Source organism: Pezoporus occidentalis, unplaced genomic scaffold (assembly GCF_034315485.1).
Source record: "Pezoporus occidentalis ecotype Australia unplaced genomic scaffold, CSIRO_AGI_Poc_V1 ctg23, whole genome shotgun sequence".
In the NCBI taxonomy this organism is placed as follows: Eukaryota; Metazoa; Chordata; class Aves; order Psittaciformes; family Psittacidae; genus Pezoporus; species Pezoporus occidentalis.
The window spans coordinates 6,111,311-6,137,353 of NW_026914180.1; the positions used below are offsets into that span (position 1 = coordinate 6,111,311).

The 26,043-nt window shown below is 39.4% G+C and overlaps 1 protein-coding gene and 1 long non-coding RNA gene across 6 annotated transcripts in view; both read right to left on the bottom strand.

Annotated features, from left to right (window-relative positions):
* PTPRN2 (protein tyrosine phosphatase receptor type N2) overlaps positions 1 to 26,043 on the bottom strand; it is a 657,474-nt gene that overhangs the window by 154,932 nt on the left and 476,499 nt on the right. The gene's annotated exons all lie outside the window — the stretch shown is intronic.
* On the bottom strand, positions 9,485 to 25,719 carry LOC134165142 (uncharacterized). Its single transcript, XR_009965390.1, has 3 exons — positions 25,619 to 25,719; positions 18,734 to 18,802; positions 9,485 to 10,501 (listed from the first exon to the last, which is right to left on the bottom strand). It is a non-coding gene; the product is annotated as an uncharacterized LOC134165142 (long non-coding RNA).

Consider the following 26,043-nt stretch of genomic DNA (forward strand, 5'->3'; position numbering starts at 1 on the left):
TCCATAAGCCTCTTCAGGATTATGGTCCCATAGTGCTTAACTGGAAGGCAGCAAGTGGTTCAAGTGCAGATCCTTCCCCAGAGTCACTCATGCCTTTCGTGCTTCAAGGTGGGACTTGAGTTTTTGGTTAGACTGGCTTTCACTCTCATTTCTGCCCACATGCTCCTGCTACTTCTCTTGCCCCAGCACTGGCCCTCATCTGGATCAGGTTGCTGAGGTGGTAAAAGACTATAAAGAATATGAAGTGAACAAATTTTTACCCATTTAGCGCCTTGAACCGGTTCACTATGATTGATCAGAGGCTTAATACAAGAAAGAAAATAGAAGCAGATGGCTGGGGTAGGACAGGAGAAAGTTTTTACTTTTACTTTATATTGTTAAACCACACCTTCAGTTTGTTTATATATCTATGTATCTGTAAATCCTTCCCCATGTGCAATGCTTTAGGAGCTGTGGTTGAAAGAGACACTTACGTAAGCGCTAATGCAATCTGAATAAATGCTGGCATTTAGGCAGGGGCGGCTGGGGGGGTGGGGAAGGAGGGCTGTGCGAGACAGCCATTGCATAATGTAGTGGGAGATTTATCCACCAAAGCTTTACATTTTGAGTGGGACAAACTGGATGTCCAAGAAACCAGCAGTTAAACAAACACCGAATTTGTAAACCCATTCAGAATTTGTAAAATGCATTGTTGTTTTATTACTGTTATTTATCTTGATCGTGTTTGTTCTGCTCAAAAGAAATAAAACAGAGGCGCTCTTTGCTTTAATTGCTGGGCCTATTCTTTAGCAAACAATAAAAAGTGATTAGAGATGTTTTTTGGCATGCACAGTCCAAAACCACCTAGTGAGAGTTCAAAGAACAAAGCAAATGCTTATTGGAAGAAATTACTCAGCTAACTAAACTTGTGTATCTTTGAGTCAGACATTTTTTCAGCATCTTTACCCCATTTATCAATGCACAATTACTGTCACTATTGTGTTGTGTCATTAGGCGTAAGGTTACAAGTGCCAGTCAGAATAAAAAAATTGCAGTAATGTTGGCATAATTTTTCATTATCATCTTCATTAACCACAGCTAGTGGGAGTAAGAGTTTATCCTTGCTGTTGTCATCGTCATGACAACGCTTCCAAAGCTTGTCTGCCGAGAGTTCACCAGATACAAAAAACTGAATGTCCTCATTATTCCGCTTCTCACACTCTCACCCATGCCAAGGGTGATCCGAGATGCACAGGGCCCTTGATTTATCCCCTGTGATTTCTCTTGACAGCCTGGTATGGTGTCTCAGCTTAAGGCAATCGGTCTGATTTCACAGTTTAATTACTGCTAATCTGAAGGAGCGTGGCCAATGCTAATGAGCCAGCAGCAATCAAAGCAATAATGGCTAAACTCACCCTGTTTCATTCTTCTCTTTTTATTAAAACACCCCTGCCCTGAAATAAGCAAGTAATTTCTCTTTGCGCAACTACATTGAGAGAACAGACGAGCCTCGTGTACAATTTGGTGTTATTTCAGAAGCAGACCACAAGATTCCTTTATGTTTTGTACTTAAATCCATTTAATGCTAGTTTCCAAACAGCTCTGATTCAAGAAAAGAATCAATAATTGGAAAAGATTCATTAGCAGATCACTGGCTCAACTGCAGAACATCCATGGTGGCACATCCAGGCCAAATTTTGGATGGAGGCCTCCTTGTTTTCTGCCGCTGAAAGTCACCAAACTACTCAGCAAATGAAAATATCTATGATGGCATTGTGAAAGAGAACCGAGAACATTCAGAAAAGGCTTTATTGTAAAAGGCATTAATTATAAAACTGGAACAATCTATGCTGCAAAGTTACCAGTGACATCAGTTAACACCACGCAACAGCAGTGACTTGCACATACTCCCTTTTTCATGAGCTTCCTTCCTACTGTTGAAATAGATGAAGAAAAGCAGAGAAAGTATCTGTGATTTCTTTCAATCACACCAGCCCAAACACCAGGAGTATCTCCAGGAAAATAAAAATAATTGGGCCCTGTATGTGCCTTTCCATGCATCCACCAGCTGCATTACAAGTTCCTTCAGATAAATTTTCATTGGCCTTTTATTTCCTCAGAGCAGAACCTTTATTTAAAATATTTACCAGACTTTACTGTGATGACTTGGTTAACATACAAAACCTTTTACACTTTAATGATTCTCCAAACAGATAGCAATTAGAAGCAAGAGCCCCAATATCACGATAAAACCAGGAGATTTCAGCAACCTTCATAACTGATATTTGTTTACATAACTGCTATATGTTTTCTCTGGTGATCCATAAGCAGACACTGACCCATTTTAAATTAAGCAGAAAAACTGTGTTTCAGTACTACTGTATGAGATTTATGATCTATAAATAGGTTAGGCAATATTTTGCTTGTTAAATGACAAGGGAGGAAGAATGATAGAGAAATCAGCCATAAATAAGAGGTTTTAGAGCAAATTTTGAAGAATGTGGACTGTTTGTCTTGTGCTTGTCTCAAGTTTATCTGTCATTACTTTGAATTTGGGGTTGCTCAGTTAACCGGAAGGAAAATAGCTTCAGAATTTTGTGGGCACCTAGGAATACCTGACCAGTGTGGAAAATCATGTTATCTTTGCAGATAAAGATGTTTAATGAAACAGTAAATATTAGAATGTACCACTTGTTTTTTACAGCAGTGTCACTTAAATGTTTAATATAGCAAGACAGTGACACTTTATACGATTAAGACTATTATAAATCATTTTATCTCATCCATTCATTAAAAAGCTGTTCTATCAATGATTGTTTCACATTTACAGCATCATATTTAAAATCAGAAAAGTCCAGACTGCAATTCTAGAGACCAGTTATTTTGTAGTGGTTTGTCTGTCTTGTACTGTCTCAGTACAAGAAAAATAATGTTATGGGTACTCACAAAATATGGCTATTTCCATAAGATATATGAGAGAAAGAGAGAATCACAAGAGGGGAACATAATTCTAATAATACTTTGTACTTCATCATAGCACTGTCAGAAAATATCAATGGAGACTCCAAGTCATTTTAAAGAACCACTTCATTTACAGGGAAGGAGTTCACTCCTAATTAAGTTGGAATGCCTCTGGGGCTTTCACCAGCCTTTGCAATTCTGATTTCCTGGGAGAACTCCTGGTAAATCTAAGAGATCCAGAGATTTTGGTGCGATTAAGACCCTATTGACACAGACATTAAAACAGTGCTAGTCAAACTATGCCATAAACCTTACACAAAAAAAGAAATGTGTCTGCAACAGCTCAAATAAACTGAATTAGAAGTCTGCCTACAATGACAGTAATATGGTGCAACTATGAGGCACCAGTGATTGCAAGGAAAAGAATAATAAAAATCTAGGTTTAAAATTTGGTGTGTCTCCATTGGTACATCTTTTTATATTCATCTGCCTTAGCTGGCTGAGGATTTGAGAAATCTGGGTGTAAAGTGAAAAAAAAAAAATACGCAGAGTGAGGAACAGCAAAATTCAAACTGTGTATGAAAGAGTTAAAATCCCCTCATTTTCTAACTTAGAATGTACACATATGGCAAGAATGGAGTCTGGTGCCACCAAACTGATGTGCTATAGCTACCTGGAAGATCTGAAGCCCTATAAATAAATTCTAGGACTTGGTTCAGTGGAAAACTCCACAGACTCTAGCAGTACAGCAGGTGGGAGACAAGGAAGGAAGGTGGCACAGTACCTATTTACATAATAATAGTTTATACAACTATGAGAATTAAATGACCTGAATTCCACTTAATCCCTATATTATCTCATTCTGACCTAAACTGATCATTTCTAACATAGCAGTGGGTTGTCCATATAGATGCATCCCAACATAGAAGGCAAGAAATATCCACTCTCAACAGTTGTTTAGACTTGGTTCTCCCCTTTTATTGAATATCCATCAGAAGGTCTACGTTGATAAGAAGTTGTCAGTCAAGACTAAATAGCAAACACAGGGACTGGCAAAATTGAGGTCTTGTAAATTTGGGTCAAAGAGAGCAACTTGCACTGAAAAGCTGCAATAGAGCAGGAAACTAATTTTATGTCATTCTGAATAATGGAAAGTATCACAGCCATTGAATTATCCTTCTCTTCCCATAAATGAGAATTGCTAGCACAAGTGTAAAGCCTTTTTGTCACTAAAGCAATACAGGCATCAAGTAAGAGATGTCATGAACAAATGTAAGGTATTTTAGTGAAGTGTGGTGTGATGGACCCTGTGACAGAAGCAGCAAAATGATGAGCAAAGAAAGTATAATGTACGAACATGAGTCACATGGAAGCAATGCAAATCAAAGAACAGACTGTCAAGAATTCCAAATTTATTTTCTTCAGAATGTAATGCTGTGAATTTGAAGGTCATCAGTTTTGGTTAGCTGTGGATCTGGCATTGTGGTATTCCCCCTCAGAAAAGGGATTTCCTAGATAATAATCTACCAAGTGGCCAGACCCAGTGCTGCTGAGACTGTACTACTTACACAGTCACAGTTTGAACAACCTCAATTTTGAAGTTATAATAAAGCAACTGCCTTCTATTATTCTAAAATAATGTTGCTGCTGAGTTTTTGGCAAGGCAGGAGTGAGACAGCAGTAGCAGGTCACTTCTGTGGAAAGAAGGGATCCAAGGAATGATGGGGAAGAATTGGAAGAGAGGACATTTGAAGTAAACGCAAACAGAGAAAACCAAAATTAATAAAATTGGAGAGATCTTCAAAAAGAAACAAACATCAGAGGCAAAGGAAAATAAAAGAAAGCAAACTCGGTTTGTTTAGTATCCAAGACTAATTCCCCTTCCTGTTAGAAGAGACCTTCATTGATCAAAGTGTTACAGTGCTCTGAATTACACTTGGGTGACCAGTGATATCCTGATTAGATTTGTATTTAAAGAGAATTCTCATACATTTCAATTATCAGAATCATTGGAGCCAAGTGCTCTTTCAAGTTAGACCTAAATTATCCATTCTGTAACAGAAAGTGAAAAGGCATGCAATATTGATACCAAACACTATTCTGTAGAGCCATATATACTTTAGTAGTCACAGGCATAAAAGGAAGTATTCTGTATTCATACAGTTCCACTGGTAAGCTGAAAACTTACTATAGAAAATAAAAGCAATCATATTCTTTGGTTTTAATTGATTTAATATTCATAGGATAATCTTTCAGCCTGTTTTCAAAATTGTTCTTCTACATAATTACTTCTGTGTGCTCAAAAAGAATAAAAAAGAAAATATAGTACAAAAGGTACCGATTTTCAGTACCCCCTTGATGGCATGCCATTTGAGGGTGTAAAGCCAGATGTACCCCAAACCAGGAGTCTCTTTAAATGATGATGTGCAGTGAATTGATTTGCATATTCAAATATCCCTATTAGGGAAAAGGAATCTAAATATCTGTTGAAACAGCCCTGGAAGATAAGCATATTAACTGCTACTGAAAACAGTTTAACTGGTAATACCACCCAAATGCAGCAAAGAGGCCTGAAAGGTATCTCTGCAAAAGGTCTGGGCATCAGTGGGAATTCTTAAATGCATAAGAACATATATAGGGGTAAAACATTCATCATTCACTTAAACCTCATTAAACCATGAATTCTGTAAATAACTGCTTCTCAGACTTACCACCTACATTTTGAATCTAGGATTTAAAATTTGCAAAGACCCCCCCCCCCCTTTTTTTTTTGTAATATGGTTCCATTTTTAGGGTAATATCATCTCTACTAAAAAATGAGGATTTTCTAATCTCCTTGCTTTTCCGACAGTACTGTATGAGGTTTAATGCCTCAACTTTTATTTGTTGCTATTCAGTAGGCCTCAGGGGTCATGCTGTTACCATGTCTTATGCTGTCTGTAAAATTATGGAGTGCGTGCAGGATAATGGGGAGAATCCTCACAGGAGATTTTCAGTGAATAATGTTCCAGATTCAGAGAACCACTTCCCTACTCCTACCTTCCAGAATTTTACTGCTCAAAGAGATGATTCCGAATCACAATACAGCAAAACAAATTTCATCAGTGCTTGCTCCTATCATAGACCTTTGATCGCTTTGGGACCATCCCCCCTATGCTGCTGCTGCCAGCAGTCTCTTTGCCCTTGCTGTGTTTTCTCACAGGTTCCTTCCACAATATCTGCACAACACTCTACTTTTACTCTCTGCCACCCTCCTTATTATAGCAATTTTCTGCAAATATGACACTGTCTATCTCATCTGCAAGAAATCACAGAAAGCAAAGATGTTTTAAAATGTCATGGTCATCTGGATAAATCCTTCTCATGCATCTCCCCCTCAGTGTTGTCTGTGAGTCCCAGTTTCTGCATCATACTAAATGCATTTACCTGGACAAAAGATCAGCTTTTTTCCTGTCACAAAGGACTTAACTATCTCAAAAACCCTAAAAATAACAATACAGTTTAATAATAATGATTAAAGAACAAAAGCTGCTTGTAACTTTTCCTATCCTAATGAAATTACAAGTGAAATAAATCTACTAATGAGCTTTAAACTGGCACCACCAACATACCTGAATTATGGTTTTCCCTTGTTCAATATTTAAATAATTTTAGAAAAACATTAGGTGTAGCTTGCTGCTTCCACTGAGTAATTTCTCTAGAAGTTAGGGTGACCCTATTCATATTCTTGGTTCTCTTGCACAGAAAGAATTGTAGTGTGAATTTACCAGTCAGGTTCAGGTCTTATTTCAAGTAGGTAAAATATTTAGGCTTGAAAATTTGGATGCAATTCATATGAAAAAGTATTGGTCTGAAAAACATACAAAAAAATTAAAAGGGGCATAAAAATGGTAAATTGTCCATTTGTCCCATTTTCTGTCTGTGGAAATTATTTTATTTCTTCAAAGGGCTAGCTCATTTTAGCCCATATGCCTAAGTGACACCATTTTTAGCTATGTTTAGGCATGATAACCACACTGGACTGTGGGATCCTGTCAAAGCTGGTGTGCCTGTTACCCAGTTCTACTTTCTACCCCACCAGGTCTACCTTACTCAGGAAATTCCGGAGTCAGGACCTTACTTTGCTTTTTATCAGTGAGAAGGAGGAACATCAATGGACCTTCCATTGCTAGACAGAAACAGGGCCATCTTCACCATCTGAGCATCTGAACAGATTTGCAAAATACACGTGAACTGTTTGAAACTCTTCGGTGTTCATCCAGTTTATTTGGGTTTCCACAGGACAGCAAAAGACCACATACCTGAGACTCACATCAGTGAGGTTCAAAGATCAAGCCCTCAGCCTGAAGCAGGATGTGCTCCTGAACTAAATGGTTGCAAACCTTTTTTATGCGGGCAATATCTGCTCACGTCTGTGTGATTTCCACCCACTCCCAAGCCCACCCCTCCCCCAGATACTAGCTTTTAAAAACGAATGAGTTGTTGCTTTTGGAGAAACAGAACCAAACACGAGAGCCTGATAGCAACAACACTTCTTTAGGAGTCCATCTGGCCCAATATTCTCTCTCCAGGGGCACCCCATACATCTCTAAAAGAGAGTATATGATGAGTGCAGGTCTACTTCTGTCAGGGTCCAGAGAGTGTTCATAGTTGTCAATGCCTGCGACTGGTCTCTCCTGGGACCTGCACCGCAGAAAGCCCCTCAGACCTAGGTGAGAGCTTGTCATGCAGGACTATACGCATAACATATCATAGCTGGTTCTGTTCTGTTCCTTTCCATTCTCTCTTGTTCTGTTCCATTCCCTACACTCACAATGAGTTGTATAATGAGGAGACCATCATTTACCTGAAATGCCAGGGGGGTTTCAGCACCAAAAACACTTTCAAAGATGCAAATCAGAAAGGTTACAGTTGGAAAGAGCATTTTATTTATTTATAAATAAAGTTATTTTACCTTATTCTTTTTTTTTTATTCTAGTTTGCTTAGTTTTAGTTCAGTTTAGATTATATTTTCTTTTTCTAAGTCCTTCAGAGCTGATGCCCAGAAGCCTTAACCCGATGCACACGCATAACCCGCAGCAGGCTGAAACATCCTTCCTGTTTAGCTGGAAAAAAACCTCCCTTGCAGCCTGACAAAGGAAAGCCAGGGCAGGAGAGGTGCCGTGGTGATGTGAGAGCAGCGCCGAAAAGAACCCAACCAGAATGGGCCAGGGATGACCTGACTCGGGGTGGTGCTCAATGCCACGGAGGACAGCAGCAAGTCCTGGAGCCATGCTGGGGCCAGCCTGAGAGTCCCGGGGCCATGCTGCGGCCATCCTGGGAGTGCTGAAGGCTGCCTCCGCCCCAGGATGAGGGGCATGAAGGCCAGCTGCGTGGAGCACGAGCCGCTGCCTTTGGGCTACAATAACCCAGAGGAGCCCCATGAAGGGGTTGTGCTCTGCTGTGAAGGAAGGCAAAAAACCCCAGGGACGCTTGCTAGCCCACATGGGGCAAAGAAAGCCTTCCTCCACCAGCTGCAGGACACAAGGGGCCACCTTTGTGGTGCATGAGCAGCAGCCAATAACCCAGAGCACCAGGACCAGAGGAGCCCTGACAAGTGGTCATGCCCAGTGCTTAGAGGAAGGCAAAAAACCTTGGGGACCGGTGCCAATCTGCCCCGGGGGAAAATTCCTTCCTGACCCCAGTGCTGGCGATCAGATACTCCCTGAGCATGTGAGCAAAACCTGCTGCCTGACACTGGCACTGCCTTTTTGACCTCCATCTGGAGCCATCTCAGGGGCTTCCAACAACAGCAAAATACTGCTGGCCTGATCTACCCTGGGAGCAAGAACCCTTCCTGTGCCTGGCAATGGAGCTCCAAAGCACTGGTGGAGGGCATTGGACTTATACTGCCCCAGAGCACTGTGATGCTGCATTGATGGGTGGTGGCACTATGACACAGGGGTGACGGAGCCCCTGCAGCCCTGCCCACCACAGCCCTGCTGCTGCTGCCCCTGTGCTCACCATCTCTTGGAGAAAGGCCTTTAGGGTGCTGGCCCTGAGGCAGTGCCTATGCCCAGGAAGCCCAGGATGGTGGCCACACACTGGGCACTGCTGCTGGGTGTCCCTGTAAACTAATCTGTATGTTCAGACTGTATCAATAAAGGCACGTACAGCCATTTGACTGGCAATCCCAGAGGTGAAAGAAAGGGGTTTTGGTTCCCTTTGCAGGAACTTTGCAGAAACGTACAGAGCATACAGGATTTCTTTATCAATACAGAGCATACGGGATTTTGTTATCAATACACCAAGTGGCATTTGCTACTACGCTGTAAGTTCTTCTTGGAAAGAAGAAGAATTTCAGAAATCTCTTTTGCATTTGTTACAGATGGAGTTTAGATATTTGCTCATGTTTATTGACATTCATGTGTCTAGTTTGGGGGTTTACCTCTTGCATTGCTACTTTAATGAAACACTTCACTGACTGTTGCTAATTCTTGAGAGCTCAATACAGTGTTTTGATCCCAATTTGGTTCTCGGGTCCACTCTCAGGAAAGAAAGCATGTAAAATATCCAGAGAAGTGAAGAAAGCTGAAAAATGATCCTTTTACTAATCTGTCCTTGTTTAGCCCAAAGGTGTAACATTATATTTCCCTAAATGTAATCTTCTAGTTTGTGCAGTCAAAGACTTTGTGTTTTCCTGAACTGAAAGTTGTATCCCGACCACTGTATTTAATAACCTATGATGCATCTTTCTGTCTTGAATTAGTCTAATAATTTCTTAAACCTCTTTAAACACAGTATGGAAAACATCATGTAGCAACAAATTCCTCAAATTATTTTGCATTATGAAGAAAAAGTGCTTTTCTCCTTTCTCCTAGAAATTTCAGGGTGCCCCTACTTCTTGTTCTGAGGTAAGAGGAGATAATCATCTCCTCTCTGCATCCTCTGGATTGTTTATAATTTTGTACACCTTTTTACATCGTTATTGTGCACAGTATTATGCACACCATGAGACTCCTTTTTCCCCAGGGTGAAGAGATTTGGTGCATTCAGTCTCTGCTTGTACGGAAACTGTTCAGTTCCCCTGCTCAGGCTGTCATCTCTGCAGTTCTTCCAGTTCCACCTTCCCACTTGAGACAGGGTAACAAGAGCTGTAGAATCATAGAATGTACATAGAGTATGAAACACAGGAACATCACAAGTTAGAGCTGGGAAGGTATTTTCTTCTCTGTTCTGTTCCTTTTCTGGTAACTATTTTTTGTTTGATGAAGTTGCATTTTTACAAGCTTCTGGGCTGTGTGCCAGCATGATGAGAGATGACTCGATGTTTTGGCTGTTATTTTTCTAAACCCCAACTTCTCTGCAGTCCACTGTCCTGCAGAGTGGCTTCCCAGGAAAGAAATGAATTGGCCATAACTGAAGAGTCACTGCTACCTGTGTACAAGCCACCCCTGCTATAGATTTCATCTCAAAGCAAGTGCTGCTGTTCTGGAATGGTCCCTCTGGGAGAAGGCAGGTCCACACCATGGCTGAGTGGCTGCATCAGACGCTGCAGCATTCTAATGTAATTAAAAAACAGCTGTGGAGGAATAGTCAATTGTTTTTTGGCAGTCACGGCCAATTTTACATCAATGCAAATGATGAATCAAATCCTGTAAGTTTACAGTATCTGTTGAGACCGTAATGGCAGAAGCCATGCTAATGATTTTAAATCTCATTTTATACCATTTTTGGCTGATGGAGTAGTCCCTTGCTCCCCAGAAGCCTCCAGTGTGAAGGAATTCCCATATACTGCACAATAATACCTATTGGGAAGGGGAGAGCCAATGGGTTGGGTAAGGATGTCAGTTAGCTACCTTTCAGCTACAGGCTAAATATAATACATCCTTTCTCCTTTCCAGAGCAGGAACTCAACCTCACATAATAATAATAATAAACATAAAACTGGCAAGAGAAAATAACATCAAGTGCCCAGTTACTACTAGGCTGCTCCTCTTTGACTCTTAAACCCAGTCCACCCACTATGCATTAATGCATCAGAAATATTCACCCAGGAGGACTGCGTTATTCCTTTAACTGGTATGTTACTCGTACCAGTTCTTTCAACATCCATCTAGCTCTGATAAGGCTATTAGATATCAGCCTGCAAACTATCATCTATGCCTAAGATGCATTCAACTTTACTATCTGAATGATGATGATAATCTCTAGGGTCACATTCTCTTACTAAGCCTCCCTCCCCTCAAGATCTTTCAAAATTATTGCATGCGTCATCTAGGATTGGAAATACTTCTTAGAAGGATAACTGCTAAAAACATATTTTTGCATTTGTAGCAGTGCCTGTTAACATGAGCAAATGGAATCCAGTTGGCAATATGTTCACATAAGTGCAAACTTTGAGATAAAGATGTTAGAAAAAACATTTGAAAATGGCCCTTTGCCCTTCTTGTTCTGGCCTGAAAATAGCTGTGTGTCAGTCTTTAGAAGGCAGTATTTTCAGCCAGATAGTCAATAATTTTAATAGAATTAGCATGGGACATTAATGCCATCCAAAAATGGATCATGTTTAATCTGGTAATCTGATCCCATATGGCACTTTAAAGAGTGGGAGGAATTAGTGTTTGCTGCTTAAAGAAATTACCCAGAAAATGACTGCTGAAGACAGACCAAATAGTACCTCATTAGCATTCAGCGTGAAAAAGACAAACAGCACAGGAACAAGAGAAGTTAAAGGTGAGCCAGCAAAGAAAGCCAAAATTTGTTCCTGCATGGCTGGGAAAGGGATAACAATCAGATGATAAAGGCAACCTCACAAAACACTGGATATAAATAAAGAGGAATTGGAATATATTGAACAGAAGGGTAGAAGACGGTTTAAGATCCAAACCTAACATTAAGACAAGCTCCATCCTTAAACACCCATTCACCTTCTCCACGGTTCTAAGAAGGTGTTAAGAATGCATTGGAAGTTTGGTCCCTTATTTATCTCTAATTATGCTGATAAGGGAAGTGAAGGTCTCAGGCACAAGAGCTGTAATGACTGTCTTGGTTCTGACACTTGACTGTGCTTCAGGTCACAGTTTCAGGACACATTTCTAGGAGGCAAAACAGGACAGTGTGGTTCTTTCTGCCTGCTTTTGTCCCTCAGTCATGCTGATATGTTTGTGTGGTGAACTGGGCTCAGAAACTCAAGTCACAACTGATCCTGTTAAAGAATTAAAAAAAAAAGGACTGAGCACATTTTTAATTCAGCTGAGGTCAATCAGTTCATTGCAGCTCTGCAAAAAGTGGCAATGGCACAACGGAGGAGCCACCCCTGGAGTGAACAGTTGGAGATAAATGGAATAAACAGATGGAGTTGAAGAGGAGAAGAGCGGGAACAGCTCACGCTGCCTTTGATGCCAAGAGCAACGTCCGCAGAAACGCAGCCTCAGAGCTCCCAGTTTCTGCTGTCTCTGGAAGTGTGTTAATATCCGCACAAACACAGTAAATATGGCCTTTGTGCTAAAAAAAATTAAATGGCCAGAAAGAATAAAAATAGCTGAGGGATGAGATGTGACGAACATCCAAAGCACTTCAGATTCTGGGCAGGCAGCTCAATAATTTCATGATGCCTATGTTCTACTCTCAGGATGTTCAGCTACCCTGACCTGCCCCATGCTGGAAAACCTTTTTTGTTGCATATGACCTTTCACTTGGCCCACTCCCAAAAATCCTACAAGGTATGAGGAGCCCTTTTCTTTCACTGAAATTATGGAAGCTGAAGGGCATCGAAACAACAGCCAGTGAAGTTGCAGCTAAACCAAAGCTGGTTTTGTGGGCTGCAAATATATTTAGTGATTCTGTAACTTGACATAGACATGTAGCACAGGTTAAAAACCAAAGAAAAGCTATTTTCCCCCTTCCTACCTCCCTGGAAAGGAAAGCATTTAGCAGAACAAAGCGTCTGTTGTAAAATGAAATAAGATGTGACTGTTCCCATATGGGGATTACACAAAATACACCCCTAAAGTATTATTCTGTTGCTTACTTCTGGGGTAAGAATACAGGATTTATCTGAAAAAGCAGCTCAGACCAGGGCAGTGCAGTGGCTAATGAAACTCATGCCAATATGTGTCCAAATCCTTTCTTTTGTGTCACCAGTTTGAGCACACCAATTTGTGACAGAGCTACAAAATGAAAAAATCACAGCCCAGTGCACAGAGATAATATAGACAATAACTAAGCTTTTGCTGCATGCTTATGCACACATGCAACACCAAGCATTCAGCTCAGGCAGAGCTTGGCTGGCTCACCAAAGCCAACAGCTCTGAGATAAAAGAGTCCAAATCAGGGGTAGAAAACAAAAAAAAACACAACACCAACACAAACCCCCTCTCAGGTGCAGTCTACAAGCACAACAGAGCACAACACTTTTTGACCATTATCATGTGGTCCTGAACAGGCACAGACCCTGGGTCCTGCACAAATAGCCAATGGCAGGATAGTGCTATGGTATTATGACCTTAATGGAGATACATTTTCCTCTTAATTCGTCGTTTTCTGCCAGCCATGTCCCTTCATTCCTATTAAACGACCTAAGGATATCCAAAAGCTCTGGAAAGTGTACTTTACGAAACAAAATTAATTACATTTATAAAATTACTCTATGCAAAGTAAAACTTTTGGGGATTTTTTTAGGTAGCAACTGAGTTAGAGGGAGGACAATATCCATTTTTCCTCTTAAAAAAAAAAAAAAGAAAAAAGAAAGAAAAAGAACTCTTGTGAGATTCCCTAAAATTAAACTTAAGTGTCCATAGGAACCAGTCTGGTTTCCACAACCAGTGGCAGCAGCTACCAGCTCTCCACATATGTTAGTACAGATTAGCACCCTAGCTAGTATTTTTGAACCTCTTTGATGAGTAAAAACCCCAAATATTTATGAGAACAGTACAGAATTTACCAGTGGTCCACAGAATGTCAAAAGGGTACATACAATAAGGTGCATGTGCATGTTTCTCCTTAACTAACCTTCCATACAATTTTCTATCCTGTGGCATGCAAAACTGCAACATGATCAAGGGAAACTGTACTTACAGTTTCAGACTGGAAAGTTTGCAGTTTGTGAGGGTAGGTAGTGCCAGGCTAGAGGGCTTTCCCAATTAATAACAACCCTGTTGTTATCACCAGTGAGCCCTTCCAGGCTGTGTGTGATTCCCCTTGTTCTATTTCCCCTTTCCCTCCTCTAAAGGCATTGTTTAACTCTTTGCAAAAAAATATCGAACAGGTGAACTGAGGTGACATAAAAGCAATTTCCCTGCGCTCACCTTCTTTATGCTCTGGTCAGCTAGGATTTCCTTATTTCACCAAAGAGAAAGGCAAAGAACGTGCTCCTAAACGCAGCATTTTATTTACCCAGCAGTCTAGTAGGTTGTGCCCCTATTAGCACATCTAGCTCACTAACAGCATGGTGGTTGCTTCCCATCAGCTTTTACAAAAAAGTATTTATTGACAGGTCAGAAAGCAAAAATGTCAGATTGTATGTACTGGAACAACTGTAACTGTAACCATTTACTAAATCCTTTTACTAAATCTATCCCAGAAGTGTCCTTAAGTTTCTGCAGTGTGATTAAGATGACAGTAAATGATGATTTTTATTTCAGGATTTGGCTAAAATAAGGAAGTTACCTTGCCCTTTTTTGAGCTCTAGATTATTTTCTTTATGATCTTTGCACTGCTTCCCTTGTTTGTGTTTCCAGATTCAGGAGTAACCAGACCTTCCTTATTGGCACAAGAAGTCCCTCCTTATGCAGCAGGTACAACAAAATAAGGGCTCTTGTTTCAGCCCAGTTATCTAATATCTGATGCTTTAGGCTAGATGCCCATGACAAAATTAGAAGAGGAATAATTACTCTGAACTCAACAGTACTATTTAGGTGCAAACCAGGAGGGAAATCAAGTCAGAGATAACTGGAAACTGAATCTGGCAAGACAATGAGGACCCTGAGCTCAGCCCTTCAAAGGGATTAGGCACTGCCTCAAATTTAGCACAAGTTCCAATGACTTGCAGTGTGTAAATAGAAATATCATAACTTTTAATCCCCAGAAGGAATCACATTTAAATATCAAGAGGTTATACTATATTATTTAGAAAGACCAAGTTCCCCTCGTATCTCTGCAAGTCAACTGCTTTTATGCAAGTTCAGACTACTACTTAGTATGAAAAGCTCAGGCTGGAGATGAGACAGGAGATGTGTAAGATGTGTCACGAAAAAAAGCTGGAATTAATGGATGGGTCTCATCAATCTCAACTTGTATTTGTGATGAAGACAGTGCAAAGTGAATATACACCTGAAATAAGAAAGGGAATGTCAAAAACATGACAGTTATAAATCCAAGGTCAACAGTAGCCTTCAAAGAGTTTTCTTAAGCAGTTGTGACGGATTCCCAATTTGCTGAAAGTTTTACGTAAGACAACTTGACACTTTATTGCCACAAGTTTCACAGCGTAAAAATTTCAAGGCTTTCAGCTAACAGCAGATACATCTGAAGGAGATTATAGAACCTTGACCTCATTTTTGGTACCTAAGTTAGCTAAGCCGTGAAGGGCTTCCCAAGTCAGAAGTCCTAAATTTTGCCAAGCAATGGTACTCGTTTCCTTATTTTGACTACTTATAAACAATGGCTTAGTCTAAGCCAAAGTCCACAAAAGTATTGACAAATATTGCCATAGACTTTTAGATAAAACCCATGACGTCCTTTTCATCTTGAAGGCTATGCAAACATTGCACACATTCATACACTGTTGAAGTTCAGTAGCTTTCAAACTGATATAGAGCAACTATTCACCAATTTTGAACAAACTTACAGAACTCTCTGGAAGAAATGTCTACTTTAAAACAGCATTCCCAGGCTTATCTTGGGAAGGTACAATATAAGCTCTTTCACTTTTTAAAGGCATACATTTTGCCTTAAATCTCCGTATAGTCCCCCTGAGAATGTAACTTTATGTGACCTATTTTTGAAATTATTTTAAAGTTAATCCCTGAACAAGCTATACCTTTTCTCCCACGGTGCTCTCAGTGAATCCCAAAGTCTCTAAAGTGCAGGTAAGGTCTCCAGCCTTCAGGGAATGACACAGCAGTTCAGGACAAGCTTCCCAGGAAAGACAGCACCTTAATTCTGCTGGCATGCAACAACATTGTTTGCTTCAATTCCTGTGGTCTCCCCAGTTTCCTCTTCCTATCCCAGATCTTTCATCATTACCTCTACAGTAACACTGCAGCTCATTAGTTGCAGTACAGGGCAACCTCACCCCGTATTTTCCTCTGTCCACTGGCTTTCTATTCAGATAAATTCAGATCAATTCAGATCTATCTATTCAGATAAAGTAAGTGGTTTATGATTTCTTTGCATGTCTAACTATGTCTATTCATTTGTAGCTCTTCTACAGTAGATCGTTCATACCAAATCAGAGAGCTAATGTTAGATAACAGAGCAGATAGACAGCAGATGTACTTATATAGGGGATTCCTTCCAATCTATCTCCTCATGTCTTGATCAAAATGAGAAATTTCTTCAGCATATATGGGGAATTAAACTGGGAAAATAAAAATATAAACAAATAGTAATTCTGCAGAATCACCAAACCAGAGAATTTACACTTGTACTGTGGCTCACACTGGCATCAACTGTAAAACAGCACATCCAAGAACTGCAAAATATGTCATGGTCTCATTTCTAGCATAGATGCTAGATTTTAGATCTAGTCTGAAGGTAATTTTCATGAGCAACCCACCTCCCACTTCAACTGAAGGAGCGCAACTTTTGGTGCAGTCTGTTTTCCTGAATACCTCCCAGGGGACCTAATCCTTCACTGCCTTGCCTAGATATCAATACTTCTGCACAAAAGGCATAATGTGCTATATAGCTCTTGTTGTAGCACTCACTCCCACTTGCCTCTCCTGCTGAGCAGGTGAAAATGAGCAAAGAAGCTGCAAGGCTGCAGAGTATAAGTCCTTGCAGCTGCGCTTTCATTACCAAACCTTTCCTATTGGAAACATGGAATCTAAAATCTTAGCAGAGAAGATATTGTTATTAAAGACATTGAAATTATTATTTTTTTTTGGTGACAAAAATAAATGCAAAGGACCCTTATATATTTTGAATATTATTTTACATTTGGTGAAATTCTGGAAATAATAGCTACACCTTTGAAAGCAAACAGTATTATTGGCTTTAATAAAGTCTGTCAGATGTTTGTTTTCCTCAAAACATAGAGTTTTTGGGGAATGTATGTGTGTGGAGAAGTATCCCTTTGCCGTTTGACATCGCTCTTGAGTGAGTTTGATCCTCATCCCAACCACTGTGTCTCCCACAACTTCTTTCTTGAATCTCGTAAGTAAGCTCTGTAGTGATCCTGGCAACAGGCTTGCTAGGTAATGGCAGTCTCAGGCAGCAGGGGGGGCTCACACATAGGGTTACTTTGTTGGCTTTGCATATTTTCATGGGCATTTTCGCTCTTACGATAATGGCAGAACAAAGAATTTCCATTGCATACTAAACTTTGGAACCCAAATTTTCTGATAATTTTCTTTGGAATTTCTGCACATGAATGCTTTTGATGATAATTTATATCTATTTCTTGCATCAAGACATTCATCAGTAAATCTCGAAGTACTTTAGAAAGGAGATCAATGTCATTATCATCATTTTGAAATTAGCTTACCAAGAGATTATTATTTCTGGTACAACGTGATTGCTATATAAAAGCAGCATGACTGCAATGGCATTTGCCTTTGTGCCATAAGCTTAACACTGCTATCTAAAGATTTCTTTCGCCAAATCAGTCTTTTCTGCTATCTTGAAAAAACCCTTACAAAACAACAAAGGAAGGGATAAAAGAAGAAATATGAGTCTTTTTGACTAAATTAAGGAATCCAAGTGAACATTGCTATATAATTCACTTAATTCTAAACATATGATTCCAGAAAGACTGACATACAGAAAAATCCAGACACAAATGCTCTAGAAAAAAGCTTTCCTGCTCACAGGCTTCCTGGGCTATATGCCCTGTCCTCCAAAGAAAGGGCTTCCCTTATATTTTGTGCAAACACTGACCTGATCTTGAATAACACTGTGCTTGCTGTCTCTAACAAAGAGCTAACAAAGGCCTTCAGAGAATTTCATGCTAAAATGGCATACTGAGAATTGTTTACTGTTATCCATTTTGCTGCAATGCATCCCTTGACAGGGCTTAAATGTTGCCCTTGCAATGCAATGCAGAACTCAGGCAAGCCATGATAATTCCTTGCAAGGGAGGGAAGATGGAAGGAAAACACTATGAATAAGTAACAGCGGCCAAAGTATTTCTGAGGAGTATGTTCTTTCATGAACACCTTTAGTACAGCACAGGTCTAAATCAGATTATTGCATATTTCTGAAGTAAGTGCATAAGAAAAAAACGTCAGTCTGAGAAACAGAACCTGGTAATGGTTAGCCGGAAAAAATATTTGCTCTGTCAAAAGAAAAAAACAGACAAATGTGTGTCTTGAAACAAAATTAGAGATTTGTGTTTTAAATAGAATTGAAAGATGTGGGGTTTAATACCTTGACTCTTTCTATCATTCAGGCATCAGCTTCAAGACAAAAAGCACATAAAGGAAGAGAAAGTTCTGTAACCTTTTCAATATTCTTCATTAGACTCCATCATCCACAGCTCCTAGAGTGAACTGCATCATCAAATCAATTGCACCAAAGCCTCCTCTGATTTATGAAAGGCCTCACCATGGAGTTTTCACATACTAGTTATTTAAGTACTGAAAAGTCTTACCTATAGATCCTCAAGCAATTACACACTGAGAAAGCTCATGCAGAGCAGATTTTCAGCAAAGGGAGGTCACTGCAGGAACAAAGAACTTTTAAAGCTGAAATCAGGCACGTATTACAGGTTTGTGTTTTCATAGGGCTGCATTAGGAACTGAGCCCTGAGACTAGCAAAAAATGAGAGCAAGGGGACTTTCCCAGTCATAAATCTGAGGCTAGATAAAGGCATTTCCAGGACCATCACTATGATGAAAGCTGGGTAGAGGTTTTCCCTTTTCAACTGCCCAATTAAGTAATCTTTTTGGTGACCTCTGATGGCACATGTATACCATAGGTATTACAAATAGTATCACCTCTCTACACTTGTTCAGTTTGGGAATTTTATTTTTTTAATGACCTCATCACCTTTATCTTCTCACTTCCCATCAGCACAGTAAAAGAGAACAGCCAAGTTGCTGCTTGCAGGAGTAACATCTGCTGCACTCCTGCTTCTGTGATTTGGGCACCAGATTTGCATAGGAAGTTCCCAGTCTCCACAGCCATGGACCAGCCATGTCATGATGGTCTGGGTAAAAAGAATGCTCAGACTTTTTCTCTGAAACTTGTCCTTCAAACACACCATAAATGGGACTTTGAAACGCATTTTGCAGGAGGAATATTATCTTGGTGTCTTGATTATTTCCAGCTATGTAAGTAATTCTCACTCTGCCACATAGTAAAAACAGCAAAAGCAGCATCAACACCCTCCTCTTTCACTCACTGGAAAATATTTTCCTCCTTCCCCCCCCCCCCCTCCAAAGTCTCTCTAAAAAATAAACTGGATAAGTGAATCAGCCTTTGCCCCTTTACAAAATGGAACAAGACTACATTTATATGCTTTATCCTCTTTTAAAGTGATTCATATACACTTTATAAACATTTATACATATTTATACTTTTTTAGGAGGCAGAGCAAACAGAACTTTGCAGAACCTTTGCACTAAACTTAAGCAGACTTAACACCTCTGCTCAACTTTAATCAATTCAGTTAGTAGGCTGCATATTCACTGATATAGTTGGAAAATAGCTGCATATCATATCTCCCAAAGAGATATAGCTCCCCACAATAGAAACAGCTAAATTGATCTACTCTGCTTCAGAGTTAGCTGCTGGATATTGACAAGTTGCTACACATAATGAAGTTATATAGAAGTATAATTTAAAACACATTAAACCTCTACCAAATATGCAACTACAATTTCAATACAGAAGACTGAGCCATTGCAACTCTGTGGTGCACCTCATATAAGCATAGTCACAAGGTATTATGAAGGCACTGATTTAATTCTTACCTGTAATGCTTATATGCAGTATTATATTAATTAGGTTACAAATGCATTGATATCCCAGGAGCTATAGCTACTTTTGCTGGGTTTCCTGTATTTCAGATATTTTTTTTTTCCAAGTAGTTAAAGATCACAGAGTGCATTTTGGTGGGTTTTAAAATACCTCTTTGTTAAAGTCACTCAGCTTCTGCATCCTAACCATTATCAAATAACATCCTAACCTGGACCCTGTTATTTTGGAATGCATACAGTGATGCACAACAGGGGATTAGGATGAGCATGAGGTGCTGAACATAAAGTTAAAAGGTCAAAAACTACCTGGATGTGGACTTAATATGACAACCTTTAGCCATGTCCTGCCCAAGGACAAGAGCTAGCATGCAGCTAATTTGAGTGTAGTTAGCAGAATACCTTATATTTTAAAACACTTGTTGAACCTAACAATTTTAGTTAGTTAATTTAGTCAAAAGTTAGAGTAAGGCAGAATGAACACAAACCTTTCCTGTAAATTGAAAGAAGCAGGTATTCTGAAATTGTCAAACACATGAATTTGTGGTCCTAATGCAACTTGTGCTTATTCACATCACTGTCTTCTGCTGGATCACCTAGCAGGTGGTCTGAATGCTTATAATCATCATCCTTTGGAAGCTGAAAACTGATGTAGGATATTCAAAGGACCAAAGCCCTAACTCTATTTAGGATCTTTTCCATTAACCCTAATTCTAATTGCTTGATGGGATATTTCTCTGGTTACTATATCTTTACTATTTTTAAAATATAAGGGCAGCAGAGCAGAGGTTTGGATTCATCTAATAGAATAAAAATATGGCATCAGGTCAAAAAGAGTTTGCTCTCAAAAGTGACTGATGTTTCTGATTTGTCATTGATCGAAGTGCAATTTATCTTCCTTGGGGAAATAAGAATGACAGTATTTTCCAACTCAAACCCTTTTCTTCCAAGCAACTTTTAAAATTGAAATTATGATCAGATTTGGCAATGGGCGTACTGAGTCTCCTACAACTGCTACTCTTACAGTGCTAATGACTTACTCTTGTACCAGATCACACAGAACGACTGTGCCACGAGACTCCCTGTATCCCAAGGGATGCTGTAGCTCCTCAGCAGCACATATATTACCTGATGTCAGACAGCACTGTCTCCAGCAGCAGCAGCAGCATCCATCAGCTGCCATGAGCTAGGAAAGAAAGCAGCTGTTTCCAAATCTTTTTGTTATACACTCAAGTGAACCTCCCTTCGTCTCCCCTGGGATGTATTATAAATATTATGAATTTGTATTATTAATACTGTATGAGCATTAGAATATTTATTGTAAGTGTGGGGCCTTAACATTTGTACAACTCAAGTGTGTCTAGGGAGTCTCTCACTAAGCACTGAAATGCAACTGCTTCTAGATAAGTGTAAATATCACAGGACAAGATTGCACAACAGTTGGAGACAGAAAGTAAAAAAATGTCATATTATCCTACAGGGCTGATGCTGGAAAGTGTGCAGATGCATGACAGGCAGCCAAGTGTGAATTTTGACAGGGCATTAGGCAGCAAGTCTAGTAAAAGTGTAATAAGATTGTTAACAAACAAGAGATCAATAGCTTTTTAATTTCTTCACCTGAAGTAGTGCAAAAAGCTCCCTGCAACATGAGGTTTTCTGGGGAAGGATGTCAACTACTCACTAATCAAAGCTACTTTCTGCAGCAGCGGTGTGCCTCACAAATCGCCCCTTAAGAAACTGTTTCTGATTTACTTGTGAGTCAAATTGCACTCGCAGTCCAATGTGGGATTGCTGTAATAGGAGAAAGCAACAAGGGAGGACACCTACTGATACATTACTTTTCTATTTTATTAGCAGGAACCATGTTAAAGCCAATTAAATTTCATAGAACAGAGAACAGTTGTGCTCTTCTGGAGATTCCCGTGAAGGTTTAAAGCTAAAACTGAGAGTCTCCCACAGAAACTGTTAATTATAATTGCTCTTAATAAAGAGGGAGCACAAATGAAACCAGAATTTGAAACTATTGCTGCTGATTTAGCAGGTCTTTTAATACAGCTTTGTCTGTAAAAACTGATCTCAAAACTCACTGTAATATTTCAGCAATACCAAAACTTGTTGATCACAAGCAAGGTTATTTTTTTTTGATTTTCAGTGCACAGAAATATATGACATATTTATTTAGCTACAGAATTTCTGTCAAAACTTGGTATTTCATATCTCTAGCTAACTCATGCATTAAGGGGCTAGGAATGGCCTTTGAAACATGTTTTTCTCACTTTGATGTACATGCTGTTCTGCTGAACCTTCCACAATTATTTCTGAAACAGGTACACTTTTGATTGTTCAGTTTTAAGTGTTCAAGAAACTGATCTGAAAGTTTAACCTAAATTGCTATAAAGCTCACTCTTTTAGAAATAACAACCTTTTTTGTTTTTATTTTTAATTACCCCACCTTGTTCTAAGATTTTTTTTTCCCAAAACAATAAAATAATTCATTTTCAATGTTTTAAAAGGCATTCTTAAGAATATGTGATCAGGTGTTACTCTAGGAATGAGCGGCCATCCCTGTAAAGCTGCAAGGGTTTCACTGCTGATTCAAACTATGCACAGAAGAAGGAAAAGCCAGAATACTCTGTGATATAATCACTAAGTTTTCTGCAGTTACAGCAGCTGCAAAATTCTGCTTTCTGACCCCAGTGAGCCCCAGCTTTTCAGCTTCTGGGAGCTGCCACCCACCTTCTTACACATATGGTGTTATCACTTCAAACAAACTTTCCTTTAGTTTCTAGAGTCAGTCCACAAAAACCCTCCATTCTAAAAATTCTCCAGGAATTTGCATCCATCACCATCACAGACTCCCGCTCTCCCCATGTTTATGTCTCAGTTTGTTCTGATCATTCTGGATCATCCAGCATCTTTCTGCCATATGACACAAGTTCTATGATCCTACACTGGAGCCTCTAAAGACAGACCTAAAAACCACAGCACTGTCCTCTTTGGTTTTTTGGCCACCTAGACCTATCCCACTCTACTTTGCCTTGGCTCCCCATCTCTTCTCTCTGCAGAGACTTTTTGCTTCCTTCATATACATTTATAATTTAAATTTTAAATATATAGTTATCTTAAAAATTCTGATTATTTCATATTACTGTGGAAAAGAGGCTCATACTATTAAAAGTGCTCAGGACAGCATTCAGATCAAACTCCCGCTTCAAGCCTAACGACGTGAATGGTGTTGGGCGGAGGTGTAGTTCCCCCTTTCTGTTCTGTTTTAATGTTCACACTGTAGTAGTCTGAGTCTACTGTGTAGTAGCATGAGCTCCCCAGCTGCCACCTTCTGGGAGAATATATATAACAACTCACTTTAAAAATGGGTTCTGTTTATTCATGCATTTGACACTTTAAAGCTGTGATATATAATTTAATGCAAAAATATAAAATCAATAATGATTTAGTTCCAATTATAAAGCACCTTTGCTTAAGTTGAGCAAAGATCAATTTTCATAACATGCTTATAATCATTTAAACACCAACTGATGCCTGATAAAAAACTCAGAGAAACATTTTGCTCGTTTCTGACTCTGGGAAATCAATGATTTCTGAGAGACAGGGATTCTGCATTCAGTAAAATAGAGCCTTTCCTCTAGAGTCCCCTTCCTCCTCCAACACTGCTGTATTACAGTCATTGTATAAGAAGCACTGGATTAAGACTTCACAAAGAACTATTATACTCCAGCATGTCACACAAAGTTAGTGATTTTCAGTTCCAGAAGCTTTCACAGAGCTATGGTCCTGAAGTTAAGTAATGTCAGAAATGCAGGATTAGGTGGATCATACAAACCTTGCCAATTAGGATAGCCAGTGCTATGGAAGTGACAATATATGCTGGCCTTTTCAAGCACTGCCAAAACTTAATAACTGTAGGCCTTGCACTGCTGAGGATGAATCAATAAAATGGAGAAACCTGGGCTACTTTCTGGACAAATGGGACCTGTCTTCACTGGGTTCACTGTCTGCTCTTGAAAAAGAAATAATCCAATTACTAAATAGCTATACATTCCATCACACTTGAAAAATCCTCATGTAATGTTCAGAGTCAGCTCCAGTGTGGACCACCTGGTTCAAAGACAAGGCATAAACCTCTAACTTGCTGTATCTGCTGTTCTTAAACTACAGAAGGCCTCTTGCCCTTCCTCAAGTGTCTCTTCTTCTCTACCTTTGCAGTGTAGTCCCTATTTACAGTCCCTGACCCCTGCATGCTTCACCCAAAGGCTTCCTGAGGTTTGGTGTCCTTCTTTTTGACAGGGGAAAAGGAAGTAACCTTCCTTTGGGAGATTAGAACTGAGAGGAAGCCCTCTGGCTTGCAATTCAGCTCTTTTTAGTAAAGTGTACCATACAACACAGACAGCCTGCAAACAAATAAACAGGCTAATTGTACCTTTTCCAGAGGGAGACAAAGTTCAGATCCTTTCTTTAGCACTGTTTCGTGATGAGCTAATATAATAAACAATTAGTTGCCCAAGATGATGCTATTCAGTTTTGGATAAACTTGGATAAATGACAGCTAACGGAAGTCAACATCTGAATCAGACATTATGATATACAATTAATCAGACATTCTAATAGAGTCTTTAATTTCAGACCAAACTGACAAACCAGGTCAAGGAAAGGCAAGCCTTTGCATAAACAAAGTCTTAGCTGGAAACCAGCTTTCCCCTATGGAGAAGTGTAAACTGCATAAAACGGAGCAGCCTATGTTCCTCTTCTCCCACTGTTTCTTGAAGCTTTACGTGCAACTCCCCATACTTTAATTAAAAAATTGGCAAGGCTCCCAATACCCTCAAATCCATGATATTCATCTTTCTCTAGTAAACTGTCTCTTGATTTACTCTGGGGACTGAAACACGATCATGAGTAGTAATCATTTCTCCATTGCATTTTTTTATTTTGATCTTATTTAAGATTAGAAACTGGAACACCTTTTTAAACTGAGAATTTCAGTAGAGAAATGTCATTCCTGCAGTAATATCTAGTGATGTAGACGTTTCTTTACATAGACCCATATTTATAGAGCAAACCCGAATTATCTCAGTAATACATAACTGTTCTAAAGAAGCAGCTCAGCAAATTATTTTGTTAGTGCTGACAATTTACAAGTTCTTCATATTAACACGTAAAATCATGTAGGATTGTGTGAAAGCTTTTTTTAGGATCTATTCTGTTTACCAGCATAAACCCCCTCACTTTTATATATTTCCTGTCATCTAAAAGATCTCAAAGTCCCTCACAAACTTAAATTAATATGCAAACTAGAGAGACAAAAACTAATTCCTTACTGAAAGTCAGTGTTGGTTTAACAACAGGCAACACTAAATATGAAATCATCTGGTTCATTCAAAGTTACTTCTGCAAAAGGTAATAAACCACTAATGATAAGAAAAAAAGATGAGTTTGTTAGGGCACAAGGCAAGCATTTAAGATAGTCTGTTGAAAAATAGGAAATAAATTGAGACATCAATACCAGCAAAAATAAAATAACCCAGTTATTGATGCCTTACCAGAATTTGCACCAGATGGAAAATAGATGAACCATCAACCTTTGTGAGATCTACATGGAGACTGTATTCTTCCCCTGAGACTGGGATACCCCACCACATTCCTATAGGGAGTAGCACTTGGAGGGAGAGTGGCAGCCTTTTAGACCTCTCCAAAGTGAAGACAGCTGTGGTCAGAGAGGGTGAACTGAAGCAAAGCCTGGACTGGCAGAGGCATAGGTCTGTATTTTCTCTTTCAAAGATCAAAATGGGATTGACCTTTCCTGAGGTTAGGAACAAAGGGCACCTTAGGATATAGGTATATATCTGAAACCTTGCTCCTCACAGTCTGCAGGCTCCCATGCCCAGAGGTTCAAGTTTATATCTTGCTTATTCAATCCTTTTGGAATTATTTCTGACCTATATAATTATTTTCTTTAGATTTAAAC